Below are 12,833 nucleotides of genomic sequence, written 5' to 3'. Positions count from 1 at the left end.
CTTATAATCAAAGATTCTTTTATTACATTTTCCTTTTCCTTTATACAATCACTTAAATACTGTGCAGTTAAAAAAAGAAGAAGCAATAAACAACTCATAACACTTCTATCCTACATACACCCTTCCTTCTACCCCTCCAACTTTCATTTCTCCCTTCCAACAATCCCCTCTTCTACTTCCCCTCCCCCTCAGCCATTCCTTTCTCCCCTTCCCACCATCTCACCCTCCTTACATTCCCTTCTCACTCCCTCTTAATTCCCCCCTCTTCTTTCCCTCTACACCTTGCTTCGGTGTATTTCTAGTATTCATTGGTCTATTTGTTTTGTACTAAAACAAAAGAAAAATAAAAGGAAAAGAAAGAAGAAAAGAAAAAAAGGAAAAAAAAAGCAACAGTATCCAAGTGCATTCATTGTTCTGAAAATTGAGTCTATACTTCCACCCTCCCCCCCACCCACCCCCTGAACCCCCCTCCCTGACCCCCTTCCGACTTCCCAGGTCCCATTCCCGGCATCGTTCTTTATCAAGCAAAGTCTGGAGTATATTGAAACCAAATAGATTAGAAGTTACAAAATAATAAAAAATAATAAAAAATAAAGAACAAAAAAAGAAAAGAATAATAAAAAGAAAAAAAGGGGGGGGACCCCCCCCCCCAAGAAAGAGAAGTCAATATACTCTCTAACATTAAACTCAGCTTCTCATTATTTTTAAAATCTTAAACAATGTCTTTACCTGCTTCCGCATATAAATTCTATACCTCCCATCCTGCCTTTACCCGTGTCCGCATATATATTTTATCCTCATCCATTGCTCCTCTCATATTTACTCCACCCTCGTGTAGACTCTCCAGATAATCTTTCTTAACCTTGTATTCAAATAACAATTTATACAAAAATCAGCTTACATTCTGGATCAAGATAATCTAATTGAACTTTCACTACCCTTCTATCTACCCCACGCACCCGACTCCATTCATCCCAAACCACAATCCAAGAAAACTATGATCTCCGCTCTCCTCGCCCCAAAGAATAGATCATGCCCAGTTTAAATTAAGATTCAAACAAGTCTTATATAAGTCCCATACAATATATGTCCAAATTCAGCACCGCTTCTTTCAGTCTCAATATCTCTTCATCGGTATACAGCTTTGTCATTTTATACCAGACAGGAGTCCTGAAATTTTATTCAAATTAAAAATTTAAGAAGTATTTTAAAGGCATAGCTGGATCTTTATTCTTTACTCTTCTGCCCTTCCGGAAAGGGAAAGCAACACCCTCCGCCTTGTAGCCACGTGTCCCGCTGCTTATCTTCTCCTTCTCCTTGTCTTTCTCCAAGTCCGGGTGAATCAGAAAGTCCCGCCTTCAGAGTTTTGTAGTAAAAATCTCGGGCTTCGCAAACAGAATTGAGACGATATTTTTGGTTCTCAAATGTGACTGTGATACCAGATGGCACTTCCCATTTATATTGTATCTGAGAATCTCTGAGTTTTTCAGTTAAGAAAGTGTAGTCTCTCCTTGCTCTTAATATTTGAGATGGTATTTCTTTAAAAACAATCAAGTCCTGTCCATCGATTCGCAGCCTGTTATTGTAGAACTTCTGTATTATCGCATTTCTGGATTCTCTTGTGGTGAAATATATAATTATGTCCCTCGGAAGCTGTCGTTGTTTTGCTACACACGAGTTCTGGCGATAAATTTTTTGAATCTGCCAATCAAAGTTAAATCCCGGACTTCCCACCGAACGTCTGAAAGCTTCAAAAAAGGTCTGTTTCAAATTCTCCTGTTCCTTTTCACGCAATCCTCTGACTCTTATTGCAAACACAGTCTTATTGTAATTTATCATAACGAGTTGTTTTTGAGCATTTTCAACTTCCTGTTGTAACGTTTGAATTTTAGATGTCAAATTAGAATTAGTTTTTTCCAAAAGTTCCAATTTGTCCTCCATTTCAGAAACATAGCCTGTCATAACAGTCATAACTCTGATCGTATCTTCCCTTGTTTGAGCAATCTTGGTGTCCAGTTTATCATATAAGTCCGATAAAAGTTGTTTAATTTCCTGTCTGAACTCTTTAAGGGTTTCAAAAAGAAATTCTTGCGTTAAGAGATCTCCAGTAGAGGGCGTGGGAGGCAAGGGCAGCGATTTTGTAACAATGTCTTGAGATGTATTATTAAGGAAACGCTTAGACTGCTTCGATTTGGGAGCCATTATAAAAAAAACGCACAAACAAACAAAGTCTCTGCTCCCCTCGGTTTTAAATGGGATACTATTTATAGACTTTTAACAGTTAATAAGGAGAAGTCTTCAAGAGAATAGAACTGATTGAGTGTGTCATATATCAAACGCAGAAGCTATAAAATCGCCATCTTGTAACGCAGCTGGATAAGAAAGCCTTTTACAAAATTGAAGCTGGTATTTTGAATAGTAATAAGAAAAAAATTTACAACTTCAAGTTAATATTTGGTTTTGGCCTGCAATACTGCACTCTAACCACTGCGCCACCTTCCTGGATAATAAGCCCAATCAGGCTTTTAAGCGCATGTGCTAAAATAAGCCCTCCCCCCAAAATATTGCAACACAGCAGCAGCCGTGAGGTGACCATGTTCGCCGCCTCCTGCACCTCAAAAATAATAAGACCTCCCTGAAAATAAGCCTAAGCGCTTATTTCATGGGTCAAAAGAAAATAAGACCCTGTCTTATTTTCAGGGAAACACAGTAAATCTGCTTCTGGTTGTGGAAGGCAGTCCCTATGAGATGTGAATCTTTTCTTTGGGCAACACTTAAAGCTGAAACTTCCCTCACCCAGTAAGGAGGCGGTTGCTTGTCTGAAGAATTGACAGCCTGGTACTTACTTGTGTGAGGTGCTTGTTCTGATGGATCATAAATGTCTCCTACACTTCCTGGTAGATAGGTTGGGTAGAGAAGCTTCAAGGCTGGGAAAGGAAGGGATTGAAAATGCTTTGGTGGTGAGGAAAAAGGCCTGCTACAGATGAGTCTGTGGATGCAGGTAGGGCCTGATCTGCCCTTATTTTAGATCTCATCCCTTAAGCCAAGAAATTGCAGCAACGATGAGGAATTTCCTGTCCACTCTCTTATTTCGCTTCTCCTTTCAGAACTAAAGTATCCAAGCTAGCCATTATGGTTTACCACACTCCACATGGAACAATAAGTACAGCTCAATGGGGCACGCAAAGAGCCGAGGTGGCGCAGTGGTTAGGGTGCAGTACTGCAGGCCACTTCAGCTGACTGTTAGCTGCAGTTCAGCGGTTCAAATCTCACCGGCTCAGGGTTGACTCAGCCTTCCATCCTTCCGAGGTGGGTAAAATGAGGACCCAGACTGTGAGGGCAATATGCTGACTCTGTAAACTGCTTAGAGAGGGCTGAAAGCCCTATGAAGTGATATATAAGTCTAACTGCTATTGCTATTGCTATCCTCTTGCTTTCAAAGCACAGAAGTTGGTAAGAAATAATCTATAGTGCCTGATGCCCCCACTTCTCCATGCAGCTGAAAAATGTTATGGGCTGCTCTGGTCAGCAGCCAGAGATTGATTTAGATACAAACATATATGTCAAAAAGCAAAAGTGCCACTTCACTTACATGCATTAGCACGGCTGCTCATTGCCTTACAGAGATGCAGGAACCATCTTACTCCCCCCCCACTTGCTTTTCATGTGGGGAGATCATGGGAGTGACATACAGGCCTGATATGCAGATGGGAGTATATTCAGGGACACAACACATCACATTCAGTTAGGTTGGACAGGCCACAGACAGCAGGCAACAACTTTGTGATATTCCTTTGTGCACTGACATCACCTTTCAGTCCCAACTCTCCTGATCCTCTTGCAGAGTTCCCCAAACATTCCCTACAATCTCACCCCAATCTGGTATCTCCAAATGAGTTCTGGATCAGGGAAGAAGAAAAACGTGGGCAGAAACCACCAACTGGGGGCTCCAAAGTGGCAGGTTGCCTGGCTCTTGATCTGTGCTCTTGCCAACTATATAGGACTGTTGTGGGAAAAATGCCCACTTTACAAAAGAGGAACCCGAACAATTGAAAACAGACGCACCAAACTATATATTTTTATTGGAATGCACAACTGCAGAGAACACTGAGCTCCCTGCCAGAGGAATAACAAGAGTCTTGAACTAGTCAAGATTATGGGTTATATACTCCTATAACTGTAACATAGGAGCAAGGTCACCCAGATTATGCCCTTTATATAAGGTGACCAGATTTTCAGATTGGTAAAGAGGGACACCTTTGACCGGGGTGGGGGGGGGGGACTTGATTAAAAATTTTATACAGAGCAACAAAAATTTTCATACAATGCAAAAATAGTATTGTAATATTTTTTTTATTTCAACATAACTACAATTTACAAATATAAATTGTAACTGTTGCCAAACATCAAAATTTTGATCACGTGACATTGAGGATGCTGCAACAGTCGCTAAGTGTGAAAATGGTCACTAAATGTGAAAAATGCTCATCTGTCACTTTTTTCAATGCCATTGTAACTTTGGTCACTATACCACCTTTCTTGCCACAGTTCTTAAGTGAATAACTGCAGCTGATAAGTTAGTAACATAAGTGAATCTGGTTTCCCCATTTGACTTTGTCAAAAGGTGATTATATGACCCCAGGACACTGAAACCATCATAAATACGAATCTGTTGCCAAACATCAAAATTTTGATCGCGTGACTATGAGGATGCTGCAATGGTCGCTAAGTGTGAAAATGGTCGCTAAATGTGAAAATGGTCATCAGTCACTTTTTTCAATGCCATTGTAACTTTGGTCACTATACCACCTTTCTTGCCACAGTTCTTAAGTGAATAACTGCAGCTGGTATTTTGTATTTTGGATAGAATCTTTTTTTAAATAGTCTAAGACAATTTAAAAAAAGAATCCACACAGAATAAAAATATTTAAAAAATCCTATGCACAATAAATAAAATATTATTTTAAAATACATTAAAAAATATAAAAGAAAAAAACCTAGTTCACTTACCAGCAGGCACAAGTGAGGATTCCAAGTCAATCCAGAATGATGTAGATGTTGACACAAAGAACTGAGCAACTTAAAATGGTGAAATTAGTCAGGGAAATATTTTTCAAAGAAACTTTGCCACCATTTTTTCTGACCTCCAACCTCCGTGCCCCTCCCCTCCAGAAAATCCAGGAAGTAACACTCGCGGCTTCTCTAGCCAAGCATTTCCTGGAGCTCTATGGTACTTGGTCATTTTTTTCTTTAAAAATGAGGTAAAAGGGGCGGGGTGGGGTCCGTTTTCTTGCTTTAATGTTTTAATATCTTCAATGAAAGTACTGAGACACAGAGAGAGGTTAGTTAGACAGAGTGTCTTTTGTCTTGCCCCAGTTAGGATTTCTTAAGCAAATCCACTGGGCTTTCAACATGAAGCCAGAAAATCGGGACTTTTTAAAAACGCAGCGGGACACGGGACAAATTGTTATAAAGCATGACCGTCCGCTGAAATCGGGACGTCTGGTCACTTACCTTTATAGTCAGATTGTAACACCTGACTATACTATAAATTTCTTTCTCTTTCTTTCTTTCTTTCTTTCTTTCTTTCTTTCTTTTTGAATATATGGTTATTTTTAAATGGATGTTTATTTAAATGTTTTGTTTTAATTCCAGTGCCAGTTTTGGGGTACTTTGGCTGAAAAGTCACATAAAATAAATAAGAATTTATTATACCCTCTCTTTGCCTGAAAGTTAATAAGCATTTGGTAATGATTAGCATGGCTTGGCAAGAGTCACAGATTTTTCTGGCTGGTGTTCATTAGCTATCGTGGTTGACAGCGTTTAAAGGCTGGCAAGCCTATCAACTGATATAGGTAACTGTATTTGTGAATGCCTAAGTACAGCCGAATTCAAGGAAGGAGTAATCCACTTACCTACACTGTAACTCAGTGTTTCTCAACCTTGGCAACTTGAAGATGTCCGGACTTCAACTCCCAGAATTCCCCAGCCAGCGAATGCTGGCTGGGGAATTCTGGGAGTTGAAGTCCGGACATCTTCAAGTTGCCAAGGTTGAGAAACACTGCTGTAATTAATGAAAGCTAATACAATACGTCCCTGTGCCAAATAACTGAGCAATCGTTCATTGCAAAGCAGAGTAGGGACTATGGAAGGACTAAGTTACTAAGACAGGTCACCAATCAGCAAGAGTCAGTTATCAATCTCCTTAGAAGGATCTGGAAGCAGAACAAACCCTCTCTTGAAAAACAACCCCAGACGCTCCACAATGGCTACCATTTACTGCTCATGGCTATGAGGAGGAGGATGGGAATTGGAGAAGGAAAAGGTCAAATAACCTGCCTGAGAAAACAGTCCTAAACAGGAATATATTAAATTTATATATCCTTCTAATCTCCAAGGCTCCCAGCACAAGCCTCAATGTATGACCTTAATGGAGTCCAGAATTTCTATTGTAAATCATGACAGTTGTAAGTCGTACGTTGTATGGCCAGCCTCAATTTTACAACTATATTGAGGCAGATCAAGATGGTCATTAAGCAAATACCACCATCGTTAAGTGGGGGCACATTAAGAGAATCAATCTATTCCTATGGGAGATTTTTCCAGAAACTAGCTGTAAAGACTAAAAATTAGTCGAACAGTCTGGAAACTGGCAAAAAAATACTTTAATAAATCACAGAATGCTTCAATGAGCCGATTTTACCACCATCTGAAACATGGCACGACAAAACTGTGCCCGATTAAACCGCGCCCGATTTAACCGCGTCGCTGACGTCATCAACAGGGCGACAACAGCGAGCGCGGAGAAAGAAGGGAGCTTTAAATAGCGCTTTGAAAGCAAGCCGATTCAACTTAAGGTAAGGGTTAGTTTTAGGGTTAGTTTTAGGGTTAGTTTTAGGGTTAGGTTAAGGGTTAGGGTTAAGTTTAGGGTTAGGTTAAGGGTTAGGGTTAGGTTAAGGGTTAGGTTAAGGGTTAGGATTAGGTTTAGGATTAGGTTAAGGGTTAGGTTAAGGGTTAGGTTAAGGGTTAGGTTTAGGGTTAGGTTTAGGGTTAGGTTTAGGATTAGGTTTAGGGGGGTTAGGTTTAGATTTAGGGGTTAATTTTAGGTTTAGCGTTTACAGCGTGCTTCTGTCTCTGCGCTGTTGTCGCGCTGTTGATGACGTCAGCTACGCGGTTTCATCGAGCGCGGTTTAGTCGAACACGGTTTTGTGGTGGAACCCATCTGAAATGTAGTCATGTGACTATGAGGATGTGTGCAGCCTTTCGAACTCAGAAACTGGCTCATAAGTAGATTTTGGGGGAATCCATTGTTTTTCAAACCATTGCTCAGCTACTGGTCCTAAAATGAGGATTACCTACACTTGGGGAAGGGAAAGTACAGTGCAATATTTGCATATCCTTGAACATCAATTATCATTCTATTTTTTTCCATTGCAGGACTAACTTGCCAGTAGAGATCAAGCAGTTCCCTCCTTATTACAGTTTAGGAGGGGCTGAAAATGTAAAAAGCCATATTTGGCCTGCAAAACTCAGATGCCCACTAGATGGCAGCAAAGAAGTGTAGAAAGCCCTGCTCTAGCATCTTCTTTTTTTTAACCTAGCTCTTTTATGTTGTTTCTACTGCATATCTTGTGGTTTTAATTGGTTGAACCACTCTTACTGCATGGAATTATATTTTTGTAAGCTGAGTACAGCAAACTGAAAAAAGGGCAACATATGTTAAAAATAACTAAGTTTATTTTGCTGCAAGACCTGCTTGTCTTAATTAAATATATTTTTTCTTTGTCCAAGATGTGTGTATTGGGGGGAGGGCAATGAGGGAAGGGATTTTTTTATTTTATTTTTGGTGGGGGGAAAAAGGGAAGGGGGAAAACAGCCATCTTCTTCTTCTCAATTATCATCCCTCCTTTCACATTAGCAGCCTCCTGTGGCTGATATTCATTTCCAAAAATCTGTTGAAAAGCTGCAAGAGGGGGTATGAGGGCCCTTGAGCTAATTCACACTTTTAAAAAAAAGAAATCAGAAACATTTGGATACCCCTTAGTATCCTAGTTAAAGCTTTTTGGCTAAGTGAAGACTTGCTGATTAGATCACTTAGGTGTCTGCACCGTTAATCATGTCCCACATTTGCCTATAGGCAACTACTAAATGACATCTGTGCTAGTCACCATTAATTAACATGGTGCTGAAACACGGTATACTTCGCAGATGTATTCAGTTTTCGGCAGCCTTTTATTGTCCTTTTTCCCAGTCTTCCCTAATGTCTTTCCATAAGTCTAGCGTTCTTCTTCTTTTTGTTATTGCTTTGAACATCAGAGAGTTGTTCCTGGAATAAAACAACCAGATTTACATACTCCTCTATGATTTCCTTAACCTTGGTTTACCAAATCAGTTGCAAGAGGCTGGGTTTGCAGGATGTGCTAAGCTAAAAATAGTTTCTAAGTATAAGGATGATCTGTGGAGTTTATTAAGAAAACCAAACCAGTTAGGTTATAAGTTGTGTGAAGTAGGCAAGTATAAATCATCACCGGTTGAGTTGAGATAAAGTTGGTTTATGATTCATTGTGATGTGTAAACCCAGGAAATTCGATTAGGTCATAATTAGCATCGTATGCAAACATAGTATTTTGATGATAAAATCCCAGTTTAGAAAAACCTATTTGTTTTAAAGATTTATATTATATAGATTTATAGCTTTGAGCCATCCTAAATTGCTTAAGATGAGCAGCCATAGATGTCTTTTAAACAAATAAATAAAAAACATTGAGTTTAAATCAGTGTTTCCTCAACTTCAGCAATTTTAAAATATATGAACTTCAACTTCCACAACCAGCCAGGGAATTTTGCGAGTTAGACTCTACACATCTTAAAGTTGCCGAGATTGAAAACCCTGGTTAAAAACATGTTTTCTGCCTAACCATTCACAGTTTAATTCCTTCTAAGCGTTCTTATCCTTTTATCTCATCCCATGGGGACAAGGCGATCTAGAGGTGAACAGTTTTATTACCAGAACCATAAAAGTCTGCAAATATTTATCAAAGGACCAGAAAATTAGGTTTAATAGTTTCAGACTGTGAATCCTTGGCTATACAAATGCAAATGAACTCTAGCCTAGTCTAAAATGTCAGAGATGAACATAAGATAGGAGCATGTGGAAAAGGCAACCTTTTGTTAATTTGATCACATGGATCAGGCAAAATGTCTGACTCGATAAACTTTGCCAGAAGACTACAGTGAATACATTCATTTTATATGAATCAATCCAGAAAAAGGTCATGGCTCTTGAGGAATTTGAGGAAACATAAAAGACCAAAAATACAGGGTTTCTCGTGTAAAAATCGCATTGGCAAAAAAGTATTGATTCATTCCTATGCTGTCTAAATGGCTCTCAAGAAAACTTGCACTAAAACTTGATTATAGTCATAAACACAGGGTTATAAAATGAAAACAGCAAAAACATGTCATCATAAATGAGCAAAAAAATTATTAAATTTCATTTAAAATGAAAGTATATAGTACAATTTTAATTTAAAGCAATGTAGATTGGCATTATTTTTAAAATGTGTGCAGTTTTGGTAGGCACAGAATTCTGCATACATCCTGTCTTACTAACACCATTAAAATCCAAGTTTTGCGATTACTGGTTTGGTGATTTGCTTTGTCATTAAATACATCTCCCAAAATAGCTTTTATTTATTTGTTTGCTAGTTTGCATCCTGCCTTTATTATTTTTACAAATAACTCAAGGCAGTGAACATATCCAACATTTCTTCCTCCTATTTTTCCCAAACAATCACCCTGTGAGGTGGGTTGGGCTGAGAGAGTGTGACTAGCCCAAAGTCACCAGCTAACTTTCATGGTTCAGGTGGACTTGAACTCATGGTCCCCCTCTTTCAAGCCTGGTGTCCTAACCACTAGACCAAACTGGCTCTCACATTATCTCGTTTAGATTTTGTGGAAATATACAATAAACAATTAATACAGGCAGTCCTTGAGTTTCTATTGCAATTGAGCCCTGCAATTAAGGGTCATTAAGTGATAAAGTGGATCACAATATAACCAGCCCTAATTTTATAACTTTTGGGGATGTGTTTGTTAAGCAAATGCAATGGTCATAAAGTGAATCTGATCATTGTTAAGTGAACCTTGCAATCATTAAGCAAATCCATTTTTCACTATGGGGCAGTTTTTGAAAGCAGAAGTGAGTTTCGGGCAAAGCCATTTTAAATTTCTAGGCTGCATAAACAGAGGGATAGAATCAAGATCACATGACGTGTTAATACCACTTTATAATGCCTTGGTAAGGCCACACTTGGAATACTGCATTCAGTTTTGGTTGCCACGATATAAAAAAGATTTGGAGACTCTAGAAAGAGTGCAGAGAAGAGCAACAAAGATGATTAGGGGCCTGGAGGCTAAAATATGAAAAATGGTTGCAGGAACTGGGTATGTTTAGTTTAATGAAAAGAAGGACTAGGAGAGACATGATAGCAGTTTTCCAATATCTCAGGGGCTGCCATAAAGAAGAGGAAGTCAAACTACTCTCCAGGGCACCTGAGGGTAGAACAAGAAGCAATGGGTGGAAACTAATCAAGGAGAGAAGCAACTTAGAACTAAGGAGAAATTTCCTGACAGTTAGAACAATTAATCAGTGGAACAGCTTGCCTCCAGAAGTTCTGAATGTTCCCAACAGTGGAAGTTTTTAAGAAGATGTTGGATAAGCATTTGACTGAAGTGGTGTAGGGTTTCCTGCCTAGGCAGGGGGTTGGACTAGAAGACCTCCAAGGTCCCTTCCAACTCTGTTATTCTATTCTATTCTAAATTGCAATTACGTGACCACAGGGTGCTGCAAATAGCCATGGAGCTTTGCAAACAGTTGCAAACGTCCCAGGCAGAGGGAGATATTGGAACTTTGAAACCAGATCATAAGAAACTTTGGGGGGGAGGGGTGTCATTATAATTTCCAAGATCACTAATAAGTCAAGAACCACCTTTAAAAGCAAGACAGGTCTCAAGCTTATAAGTGAAAAGGCAAAAAAAAGGTAGACAAACACTTAAGTGCGGGGAGCGGGGAAGCAAATAAGAGTTTTAGTCATGGTGATGGGATCGACTTGTGTGATTTTTATTTATTTATTCGGTAGTATGAACAAATTATATATCTACTATCTGTAGCAGTGGCTCAACATAGTGGACATGAATAGCCCTTTCCCATAAGGCAGTGGTTCCCAAACTTGGCAACTTTAAGACTTGTGGACTTCAACTCCCAGAATTCTCCAGCCAGCTCTGCAGAGCAGGCTGGAGAATTCTGGGAGTTGAAGTCCACAAGTCTTAAAGTTGCCAAGTTTGGGAACCACTGCCATAAGGCTACAGTATTGATCAGGGTTACCCTGGTAAAGTTCAGTTGGCTTCAGAGTTAGTTTTCTGTATCTGTTTGCTGCCACCTAGTGATGACTCTTTTTTCGTGTATCTTTGACTCCTTGATTCCTGATAACATGCCTTCAGCTTTTTTTGCCAAGATTTCAGAATTGGTTTGCCATTGCTTCCTTCCTAGGGCTGCAACAAAGGTTCCACCACAAAACCGCGTTCGACTAAACCGCGCTTGACGAAACCGCGTAGCTGACGTCATCAAGAGGGCGACAACAGCGCGGAGACAGAAGCACGCTGTAAACGCTAAACCTAAAATTAACCCCTAAACCTAAACCTAACCCCCCTAAACCTAATCCTAAACCTAACCCTAAACCTAACCCTAAACCTAACCCTTAACCTAACCCTAAACCTAACCCTAACCCTTAACCTAACCCTAACCCTAACCCTAACCCTAACCCTAACCCTAACCCTTAACCTAACCCTAAACCTAACCCTAAACCTAACCCTAAACCTAACCCTTACCTTAAGTTGAATCGGCTTGGTTTCAAAGCGCTATTTAAAGCGCCCTTCTTTCTCCGCGCTGGCTGTTGTCGCCCTGTTGATGAGGTCAGCGACGCGGTTTAATCGGGCGCGGCTTAGTCGAGCGCAGTTTTGACGGGTCACATGCAACAAAATGTCTGGCCCAAGAGCTCTCAGACTAAGGCAGAACTGGAACTCACAGTCTCCCAGTTCCAGCCTGGTACCTTAAGCATTTTATTTATTTATTTATTTATTTATTTATTTATTTATTTATTTATTAAATTTTGTATGCCGCCCACTCTCAAAAGAGACTCAGGGCGGCTTACAATAAAAGGGAGGGGGGGTATAACAAATAAAATAACAGTTTAAAATTGCACAACAGTCACAAACCTGAAGTGGGGCTGGACAACTCAACAGCCCCAGGCCTGCCGGAATAGCCAGGTCTTAGTCGCTTTGCGGAAGGCGGAAGGGTAGTGAGGGTCCGGATCTCAACGGGGAGCTCGTTCCAGAGGGCCGGAACTGCAACAGAGAAAGACCTCCCCCGGGGTGTCGCCAGCCGACATTGGCTGGCAGATGGGATCCGGAGAAGGCCTAGTCTGTGCGATCTAATCGGTCTTTGGGAGGTAATTGGCAGGAGGCGGTCTCTCAGGTAGCCAGGTCCGATGCCACGTAGGGCTTTAAAAGTAACAACTAGCACTTTGAAGCGTGTCTGGAGACCAATGGGAAGCCAGTGCAGCTCGCGGAGGATAGGTGTAACGTGGGTGTACCTGGGTGCACCCACAATTGCTCGCGCGGATGCATTCTGGACTAACTGAAGTCTTTGAACACTCTTCAAGGGCAGCCCCATGTAGAGCACGTTACAGTAATCCAGTCTTGAGGTGACGAGGGCATGAGTGACTATCTGAAGGGCCTCCTGGTCCAAATAGGGTCGCAATCACGCCAAATTG

The sequence above is a fragment of the Thamnophis elegans genome, chromosome 10, assembly GCF_009769535.1.
Source record: "Thamnophis elegans isolate rThaEle1 chromosome 10, rThaEle1.pri, whole genome shotgun sequence".
Lineage (NCBI taxonomy): Eukaryota > Metazoa > Chordata > Lepidosauria > Squamata > Colubridae > Thamnophis > Thamnophis elegans.
Note: the sequence above shows the minus strand (reverse complement) of the source record.